Raw genomic sequence first — 11,172 nt, 5'->3', positions numbered from 1 at the left:
GCAAGGAAATGTGGTTTTATTAGCCAGGCACATTGCCACCTCCAACTCAAGAGTAAGGAAGGTGAGAATAATGACTCTTAGGATGAAAGCTAGCATTCTCTGCCAAAAAGGGTTCAGATGAAAGGGAAGAATCCAGTATAGCCACCTTAAGACCAGCAGTGGCCTTAGGCTGAGGGATATAGCCAGGGAGGTAGGTAGAAAAATACCCCAATCTCCCTTTCCTCCCTCACTTCATCTCCTGCCAGGGCTCTCATTAGCCGAACACAATAAGAAACCAGAGGACAGGAGTATGGTTGGTGGGTCATGCTCCCAGGGCCAAGAGCAGGGTAGAGTGGGGAGTAGAATGATTCTGGAGGGGGAAGAAAATAGAGGCATACTATATCAATCAAGGGAAGATTGGACTGTTGCTTTATTTGGAACTTTAGCAGGAGAGTTCATCACTGCAGAAAATCATAACAGAATGGCCGTAGTACGGGTGGTATTTGAGCTAATAATGGAACATATCAGTATCAGTCTATATTCCTAGTTGCATATTCACAGGTGATCTGTTTAAGGCACAAGCATATGGCTGTTTCATTTTATCTTCTAGTGGGGGCCTATCCAAACATTTCTATACTGAAATATAAATACTTTTTAAAAAATATAGAATGCTTCACGAATTTCTGTGTCATTCTTGTCCTAATCTTCTTTGTATCATTCCATTTTAGCATGTGTGCTGCTCAAGAGAGCATGAAGTATATATTCTTGTATTATAAATGTATTTTATTTCTCCTTTTACATTGTGGCATTTTACGATTTAACGTCATGAAACTGTAATATGTTAGTCATATTACCTATGAATGTTAAAGGTGGTGCTGACAAATATTTGTTGAAGAAAAGGGCATTGGGTGATAAAGTTGAGAACTACAAGGTGCTGGGGACTCATAGCGCAGGACACTAAGAGCTTGGTAAATATTTTTTGTTATTAAGGCTACTATCGCCTTTTGTCACCTCCAGGCACGACTGAGTTGAATGCCCTGGAGACCAGTCCTGCAATGAGTCCGCGGTGTGGCTGGAAGAGGCGCAGCCTGGAACCGGTTTCCCTGGGAGAGGAGGCGCTGAATGACGCAAGCCTGGGTCCCGAGAAACCACAGCTCTGACGCAGCCTCCACCTCCCCCAGAACAAGATGTCTTGGGAGTAAGGGACGCTCCTCTTGAGCCCTGGAAACCCCCAGTGAACCCCCAGCTAGGTGAGCGCGCAGGGCGCCCTCTGAGCACACCAGCATCCTGGGATTTCCCCCAAAGCGGGGGCAGCCGGGCCAGATCTGGTTCAAAGCTGCGAGTAGACACGCCCTGCAGAACTGACATCAGCGAGTAGGCCAGGAAGGGAGAGGTGGAGTTGGCCTGGGAGCCTGGGCGTTTCCTGCTCTGGGGAATGGAGGAGATGAGAGGAGATGAGAGGAGAGGGAGAACGAGAAAGAAGGAGGACGGCTGGCGGGGGAATTAAGCCCGCAGAAGTCTGACTTAGGCCGGTCCAGACAGCTGTAGCGAGGGGAAATAGGATACCGAGTTACCTCCCGGCCTGAAACTTGTCGTTAGAGACCCCTGCCTACATCTCCATTCTTACCTCAGGTCATTCCTTGCTATGCTCGGGACTCTCCCACAGAACTACTTAAGGATCCCTCTAAAAGCCAGGCAAATCCAGGCCTACGTGTGTATACAGTTCTCTCCCTGAATTGCCTTTCCTTGGCTTATCTATCTCAAGGCTTCCCTGAAAATATCACCTTCTCTTGAAGTATTCTCCAATTCAGACATAATTTCTCTGGTCTATGTGCTAAAATCTATAGGTGTCTAAGGTAAACGAAAACGGTCATTTATCAATTTAGTACAGTGTTCTCAAACTTTAGTGTGCATCAGAATCCCCCAGAAGGCTTGTCAAAGCAAGAACTGCTGGGCTCCGTCCCCCAAGTTTCTGATTCTAATTCTGGCCTGGGGTGGGGCCAAGAATTTTCACTTTCAACAAGTTCCCAGGTGTTGTTGATGCTGCTGGTCCAAGGATCGCACTTTGAGTACCACTGGTTTCGTGAAAGAAATTATCATTCCTGGGTATGATCAGTGCGTATTTATGAATTCATTCAATGTCTATTGCATACCTGCTATGTGTAAGACATGGATCAGGTGTCGAGTATTCATATAAGCAAAATAGTCATAAGACCTACTCCCATGGAGCTTCCAGTCAATTGGGGGAGACAAATATTAAGCAAATAAACATACTGTTAAGTATATAATAACCAAGTGTGATAAATGCTCTAAAGGAAAAGAAAAAGAATAATAACAAGAACTAATTTCAGATTGGGCAGTCAAATAAGGCCTTTGGGGGAAAAAGAATATTTATAAAAGCGTATTTTAAACTTCTATAGTGTGCACTATTGCACTGTATTATTATCTATTTTTTAAATTGTCCACCCAACCATTAGTCTGTGTGCTCCTTGAAAGCTAGAATCTTGTCTTATTAATGTTATACCTACAGCATGCTTCACAGAAGAGAGCTTTGGTAAATAGTATACAAATGGAAGACAAGATGGAGGAATCATTGCAAGAATAAACAAATGGATGAATGAAATGTCAGATGAACATATGTACGCATGCATACATAGGTAGATGGATGAATGGATGATAGATGGATGGGTGACTGTTCCTGGAAGCAACAAGAATGAATGAATTGAATGAATTGCTGTCACTTCTTGCACTCCCACGTATGCCACACTTACTTAACATGCACAACTGTCTCGTGCTTACCACATACTATCTATTTACAAATTTCACAGGGAGAGCCATGCTCTCTGTGTCAGTCTTAGAAGGGAGAAGTAGTGGGGGAAGGAAAAAGAGAAAATTTTTCTCCTACCCTTGAGCCAAAGAAGGTATAGAACTTAAAGAGTGGTAAGGAGATGTTACGTAGCTTCAAGAAAGCACTTTAAATGACACGTTTCCTGTAAATGTGTGTCTTAGGCTCCTAAGAGGAGCCTAGTTTATTTAGAGAATCTATTTAAATCAAACAAGGAAAAGAAAAACACCCAGGGTCCTTTTAGGGTATTTAAAAATGAAGAATGAAAAGAAAACTTTATACAGACCAATTCCTTCCTTTTGAAGACTCTCCGTCCTGAGATGAACGCTCCAGTTAGCTTTGTATGCTTCTGCTTCCACATACTTGTTTCCAGTCTCATTGGAGCTCATAGTAAAAAGTCCTGCATTCTTAGTCTTTGGATTGGTTCGAGATGGAATTCTCTAGCTGACCATCATCTGGATAGTGGATGTCAAGCAATCTGGGTACATGAACATTCTTTCCTTGGTCCTTTAGAGGGTTGTCAGAGGGTTATCTGGAGGTTTGATGTATATCCAGGCATTGACACAGGACTAGAAAATTCAGGAATTTTAGTTCCTAGGCTAGTTAAAACAAGAACAGAATTGTTTTCTCATGCTTCCACCTACTTGATTTTAGTAATTTAGTAGCTTGACAATTGTGACTCCCTTTTCTTTCTTCACTCTATTTCTCAACTGCCAAGTGAAAAAAAAGACATAAAATTTATAGTTATGACCTCAATTATATTAAATTCATACACATATATAGAGAGAAAAAAAGAAAATGTGAGGAATTCACCAAAATGTACAAAGAAATTGCCTTTAGGTGGTGGGATTTATTTTTTCCTTTGTATATTTTTTATTTTCCAATTTTTCTTCAATGAGCATGAATTATTTTTGTAGCCATTAGTTTCTTTTCCTTTCCTTTTCCTTCCTTCCTTTCCTTCCTTCCTTCCTTCCTTTCTTTCTTTCTTTCTTTCTTTCTTTCTTTCTTTCTTTCTTTCTTTCTTTCTTTCTAGAAGACACATATCATACTCTGCTTATCCTAAGAAGAACAAACCGGACTGACCCTGGTGAGTCACAGCCAAGGAATCTACCTCCAGATATGCCTTGTCCTGGTTAGTGCCAGGAACCTCAGCAAACAACTCTGCAGGTTAACTCTTCCTTCAGAAAAGAGTAGGCAACGGTGAGGCAGGGACACTTCTGAGGAAGGCTCTCTGTAGGAGTGGGGTTGCTACAGTGATTTTAATTGTCCTGAGCACCTACTGTGAAAACATTTGCAGTTCTTAGTCTTCCGGTTAGGGTTAGATTGGGCCACTTGTACTTGGCTGCTGGGAAACAAGTTGAGTCAGTACTAGCTGTGTCTTTTGGGAACTCTACCACCAGTGACAAGCACAGAATATGAATGGTGTTCTTGGAGAGTGAAAAACACAATAGGGCCAGTTTAATCAGGACTGGATAGAGACATGTAAGTTGATGTTCCTGTTCCCACCCAGGTAAGTATAGTCCTGGCTTTGGGCCTTTGCTTGGGCCCTTCTCTCCACTCGAAATGCCATTTCCCTTATCCTGTCTCTATGTAATTGCTGCCTGACCTACCTTTGGAGTATTTAGGTAGAATAGCATGACATCTTCATCCTGGTGGATTCAGGCATTGAGCGCTCACTTCATCCATTCTGGCCCTCTGGAGAGCATGGACAGGTGCCACCTGCTGCGGGATGCATCACACATAAGACCTCTGGGATCGGGGCAGAGAAAAATGCTAAAAAGTGGAGGTGGTATTTCAATATTTTGTTTTGTTTTGTCATAGGGGAGGAAAAATAATTTTCTCTCTACCCTTCTGAGTTCCTAGGTGAGACCCCTTTAATAAAAGACAGATTAACTAGAGAAAAACAAACATAAGTTTATTAACATGTATATCTCATGTATACATGGGAAATACCCAGTGGAAAACAATTGAGTCTCTGAGGTGGCTTAGAATTCAGGATTCAACATCATCTTAATAGGGAAAAGGGAGGAGGATGTAGGCTTCTTAGGTGAAAGGAAATAATTTTTAGGAAAGACGAATGGGCCTTTAGAAGAATAAATGGGCAATATGATCATTTGTGACAAAGTTTGTCTTCTAGGTATGATGTCAACTTCTAGTCTTCTCTTCTGTGGTAAGAGTTAATCTTCCTTGGTTGATGATACCTCCAGGTAGGAGGATTTATGACAAATGAGTTCTTTTTGGAGGTTCTATCTTTAGGCAAATAAGGACAGTTCAGAGAAAGCTTCTCTCTGCATTTGCTACTTTTCAAGTGCCTACAGCTCCAAATAATCAATACAGTAGTCTCCCCTTATCTGCAGGGGATATACTCCAAGACCCCCAGGGTACACATGACACTGTGGATAGTACCAAACCCTATATATACTATGTTTTTTCCTATGCATATTATGATAAAGTTTAATTTATAAATTAGACACAATAAAAGAGTAATAACAATAACTAATAATAAAGTAGAATTATAACAATATACTGTCACATAAGTTATGCGAATGTGGTCTCTATCTCTCGAAATAGCTTATTGTACTATACTCAACTCCTCACTTAAAGGAAGCTCTTTAAGCCTTCTCTTTGCCATATATGAACTGCCAACATCACTACTCTTGTGCTTTGGAGTCATTATTATGTAACATGAGGATTACTAGAACACAACCACTGCTATATCTCAACAGTAGGTCTGATAACCAGGATAGCTACTCAGTGACTAACAGGCAGGGAGTGTCTACAGCACAGATAGGCTGGACAAAGGGCTGAGTCACACCCTGGTAGGGCAGAGCAGAACAGAACAGTGTGAGATTTCATCACCCTATTCAGAATGGTGTACAATTTAAAACTTATGAATTGTTTATTTCTGGAATTCTCCCTTTAATATTTTCAGATGTCGGTTCACCATGGATAAGGGGGACTACTGTATACCAAAGCAGCATATTTTGAGGTGGCAGTTTCTGCTACTCTTCAGTGTGGTTATTAAGGTTGTGGTTTCCTTCCCTTTAGTTACCCCTGACCTGTGCTGGTTGCCCTCTATGCATCACAAGCCAAGGCTGTGGAAAGAGCTTTTCTTGGCTCCTCGCCAAGTTCCTTAGCTGAGGCCCAGCCTGCCTGCAGTCTCACTGCATGCAGCCTGCAGAGCTCACACCATCACTGCCCAGGACATAACCTGTTGGGAGGGGAAGAGATTGCAAAACCAGATTTTCTGTTCACCCTCTAAGTACATTCACCCCGAATGTCTTTGCTTCCTGATGTGTCGCATTGCTGTGAACTCTCCCTGTACTTCCTCCTTCAATCAGTTTTGAGAAGCAAGGGGAAAAGTGAACAGTTCTCCACACAGAGCCTTGAGCCCTGGGCTCTGTGGCCCTGTGGCTGGCCACTTGCCAGGTCCAGAGTAGAGATGGTGTCTCTAGGAGGGTAATGCAAAGTATCCCTTTCCCCTCTGAACCCTGCTCATTCCCTTCTTCTCAGTCAGATCCATTACGCCCACCCAGTTGTGGCAGACATCTAGGCAAGAAGGATCATAGATACGGCCTCATTACCTGTCCTTGCTCCCTGATGACATACCTGTAGCCTTACCTAGTGAATCAGTCATTGCTAGGTGACTTGTTGCCTCTGCTTGTCTTCCTTTTCTATTCTTTCTGCCTGGCCTGGCATGGAAGACAGCTTTTAGCTAAGACACTACACAGAAATTTTAGTCCTGTTTATGTTCTTATCAGAAAGTATGCTCATTTTAAGGCAGTGCTTCTCAAACAGAAATACACATAAAGATCACTTTGGAATCTTGTTAAAGTGCAGGTTCTGACTTGTAGTTTTAAGATGGAGCCTGAGATTCTGCCTTTCTAACAAGCTTCTATATTGCAATGACGTAAGGGACCCAATATTGTATTCTAAGCTTAGTGAGGTACTGTCTAATCTGTGAAGATTATCATAACTCCAGTATCAGAATTAATCACTGGGTTCCATCATTTCCTTAACACCTGACTTAGACCTTGACATATATGTTGACATATCCATCCCAGCTAGTCTGGAGGATGCTGGGACAAATAATTATAGTGGATATGCAACAGTTTTTATTTTTTTGAATAAATAAATGAACACATTAATGGCTTTTGAAGGCAATCTACAAAAGATGAAAGTTGTTAATAGCTAAGACAACATTTCCCAAACTGTATTCCTTGGGACATCAGTTCTGGGGGGTATTAATAGATATTTGTTAAATGATGATGGGAGGGGTGGAAAGGTTCTGTAGTCACTTAATGTGGGAAATGCTGGATTAAAAATAGACATCTGAAGAGATTCTCAAAGGTTATTATAAACCTTTAATAAACCTCACTGATTTGACTATAGAGAACTTTCCTGAGAAGTATCTTATAGTGCTAGTGTACTGAGGAATATAGGGACAATCATCACTCTAGGTTGTGAAGGATTGTAAATAAAAATGAAGTTCCAAAGGAGATCTTGAGGGAGAATAGACTGGTGAGGGGAAAGGATGTGAAAACTATAAAGAGAGATACTATTTTCTGTTCCCCTTGCAGACAGAATCCTTAAACTTTTAAGATCTTATCAGCCACTGTGGGCCTTTCTAAGCTCTTCTGGATTCCTCGGGGAGGGCAACATAAGGATAATTCTGACTCCCTCTTCCTCCTCTGATGCATCGTACTGGCTCAAATAGGGAGGCCAGGAAACCTAGAGGGAAGAACCTGATGACTGCTTGGTGCTTAGTCCACTACAAGGCTAAGGACCTCCAGAAAGTATCTCCAGGAAGTGCTTTTTTCCAGCTAGAAAGCAGGAAAGTGGGGGGTGAGACAAGACATTTTTTTAAAGGATCACAAAATGCAAGTCTGGCTAAGATTAGGGTTGAAATAAGCTGACAAAAAGAAAAGAAGAGTCTAGAAAAAGGCCCCAAGTGAATCCCAGAGTTCCTGTACCTTAGAAAGGTTGTTCTCAACTGGAGGCAATTTTGCCCCCCTTGTTGGACATTTGACACTCTCTGAAGACATTTTCGGTTGTCACAGCTGGGAGGAGGAATGCCACTGGTACCTAGTGTGTAATAGCCAGGAATACTGTTTACTATCCACTAATGCACAAGACAGCCTCTTACAACAAAGAATTATCAGACCCAAAATGTCAATTTTGCCACTGTTGAGAAAGTTTGCTTTAAAAGTTGTTCTAGAACATCTTTTTTAATTTAAAATTTAGGATTTTGCTTACATTAGGTGTCTTACCATAAAGAATTGGGGGAAATTTATTCAGTAGAATAAAATCCATGATTATCAATTTGGAGGTTCAAATCTTAGCCAATAGCACTATTTTGTAAATTTAAACTACATCTTAAATAAAACTACATGTATTGTAAGGAGACATAGAAAACAAAAGGACTCACGGCAAATATTTCCTTTAACTTAAAAGTTTCAGCTATTGCTTAGATTCAGCTGTTTTAGCACAAGGAATTTGGGAGAAATTTATTAAGTAAAAAAAGATTTTAAAAAAGTACAAATAAATAAATATTATGAGTAGAGATGGGAAGGATCCTACTCCCGGCTTTATAAGTAGAGAAATTCTCACACATGTTCATAAAAAGAAATATAGAAAGGTATTTTATCTAAAGTAATGGTTGGAGAGCTGGACTCAAGGAGGTACTCATCACTGGAATATTCTATCACAATAAGGAGCAATGAACTAGAGAGATGTCCACACAACAGTGTAAATAGGTCTTTAAAACACGATGCTGAATGGGGGTGGGGGGAGAGTAAGGAACAGAAAGAGACCTCTGCATAGTACTATTGATTGAAATTAAAAATACATGCTCACAAAACAGTGCCTCATGCTTTTAAGAACCAAGGAATCTTAGTCACTGCACAAACTTTCGTCTCCCAGCATTAGGCACCACTGCCACCTGGTGGTAGCAATTTAAAATTGAGGTGTAATTCAGTTTTTTAAGGAGATACAATTTACATGCTGTGAAATGTAGAGATCGTAAATGTTAATTTGATGAATTTTGACAATTGTATATATCGCTATGTATAATCATCACTCTAAACAACATACAGAACATTTTCATCATCCCAGAAAGTTCTCTCATGCCCTCCCCACACCTTACCTCAGAAACTATCTCCGATTCATTCGTCACTAAAAATAAGCTTTGCCTGTTGTAGAACTTCATATACCTGGAATTATACAGTGTATACTCTTTTTTGTTTGCCTTCCTTTGAGAATCACAATGTTTTTGAGATTCATTCATGTAGCACATATCAACAATTAATTCATTTTGATTGCTGAATAATATTCCATTGTGTAGATGCTTCACAGTTCATCTAACTATTCACTAGTTAATAAACTTTTAGGTTGTTTTTACTTTTTTCCTATTATAAATAAAACTGCTGTAAATAGTTATGTATAAGCCTTTGTGTGGACACATGTTTTTATTTATCCTGGGTGGAATTGCTGAGTTATAGGGTAGATGTATGTGCATTTTTTTAAGAAACTGCCAAAACAATTCTCCAAAGTAGTTTTATCCTTCTACACATCTGCCAGCAAACAATTTATATCAACAATAAAAAGACGAACAACCAAATTTATTTAAATGGACAAAAAGACTTGAACAGAAACTTGAAGGTATGCAAACAGCCAAATGCACATGAAAATATCCAATATAATTTGTCTTTAGGGAAATGGAAATTAAGACCAAAATGAGATATCATTTTTTACTCACTAGAATGTTAAAAGCAAAATGTTGAAGATGTAGAGAAATCACGCAGACACAAATTCACAATGGTGGATGATAACAGCTCTCTCGGGCCACCAGCTCAATTTCTTTACAAAAGAAGGATTCAATGTATGATTTGCACAGGTCCACATGGACCGTCGTTGTCCAAATCTGGAAAATTGAGAAGTTCAAAGACAAACCTGTTGGCTACTGATGGTGCTAGAAACATATGTTTGGGCAGGCCCTTGTTACTTCTTTATCTCATGCTATAGATTGAATATTTGTGTCCTCCCAAAATTCATACATTGAAATCTAATCCCCAATGTGATAATATTTGGAGTTGGGGCCTTTGGGAGGTGATTAGCTCATGAGAGCAAAGCCCTCATGAATAGGATTCATGAATACCCTTATAAAAGACCCCAGAGACCTCCCTTGTCCCTTCTGGCATGTGAAGGCACAGAGAAAAGATGGCCATCTGTGAACTAAGAAGTGGCTCCTCACCAGACACTGAATCTGCCAGTGCCTTGATCTTGGACTTCCCAGCCTCTGGAACTATGCAAAATAAATGTTTGCTGTTTATAAACCATCCAGTCCAAGGTATTTTTCTTATAGCAGCCTGAATGGACTAAGACATCTCAATTTCTCATTCAGGAGGCAAAACTTTCAGAAGGGCATATTAACAGAGATTGCCCCCTGACCCTGTTAAGGGATAAAAGTATTCCGAAGTCAAAACAAATTAAAGACAGATGATACATCCAGGGTAGAACTGGGCAGATTTTCATGGAATCCATGTGCCACCTGGGACTGCCCAGAATGTGGGTCTCTTATAACTTTGCCATCCAGCTCCTCTCCTCTCCTCTTCTTTTTCCCTCTCTTCTCTCTCTTTCATCTTTTCATAACACTACCATTTATTAAGTTTTATCATGAACTAGGTTTTTATCACATACTTTGATAATACTCACAACAACCCTGCAAGGTAGGCTTTATTATTCCATTTCACAGATGAGAAAACTTGGGCTTCCAGGGTTGAAAAACTTGCTCAAGGTCATACAGCTACTGAATTCTTTTCTTACAGCTGCTGTGACAAATGGCCACAAACTTAGTGGCTTAAAACAACACAAATTTATTAATAATCTTATAATTCTGGAGGTCAGAAGTCTAAAATGTGTCGGCAGGGCTGTGTTCCTTCCGGAGACTCTAGGTAGAGAATCTGTTCCTTGCCTTTTCCAGTTTCTAGGGGCTTCCTGCATTCCCAGGCTCATGGCCCTGCATCGCTCTGACCTCTGCTTCTTTTGTTACATCCCTTTCACTGATTCTGGCTTTCCCTGATTCTCTCCTAAAAAGACTCTTATGATTAAATTGGGCCCACCTTGATAATCCACGATAATATGATAATGCCCCCATCTCGCAATCCTAACTTAATCATATCTGCAAAGTCCCTTTTGCCATGCAAGGTAACATATTTATAGGTTTTGGGGATACAGAGGTGAATATCCTTGGGGAGGGTATTATTCTGCTTATCATAGCTAGTGAGTGGCCAAACCAGGATTCAAACCCAATTCTGCCTTATTCCTAAATCTAGGACCTTTCTCTAAAC

General features: G+C 40.5%; 1 pseudogene; it reads right to left on the bottom strand.

Annotated features, from left to right (window-relative positions):
- Positions 1-636: 636 nt before the first annotated feature.
- Positions 637-731, bottom strand: LOC112483137 (annotated as a pseudogene).
- Positions 732-11,172: the final 10,441 nt, after the last annotated feature.

The sequence above is a fragment of the Pteropus alecto genome, unplaced genomic scaffold, assembly GCF_000325575.1.
Source record: "Pteropus alecto unplaced genomic scaffold, ASM32557v1 scaffold206, whole genome shotgun sequence".
In the NCBI taxonomy this organism is placed as follows: domain Eukaryota; kingdom Metazoa; phylum Chordata; class Mammalia; order Chiroptera; family Pteropodidae; genus Pteropus; species Pteropus alecto.
This window is presented reverse-complemented; position numbering and strand designations above follow the sequence as displayed.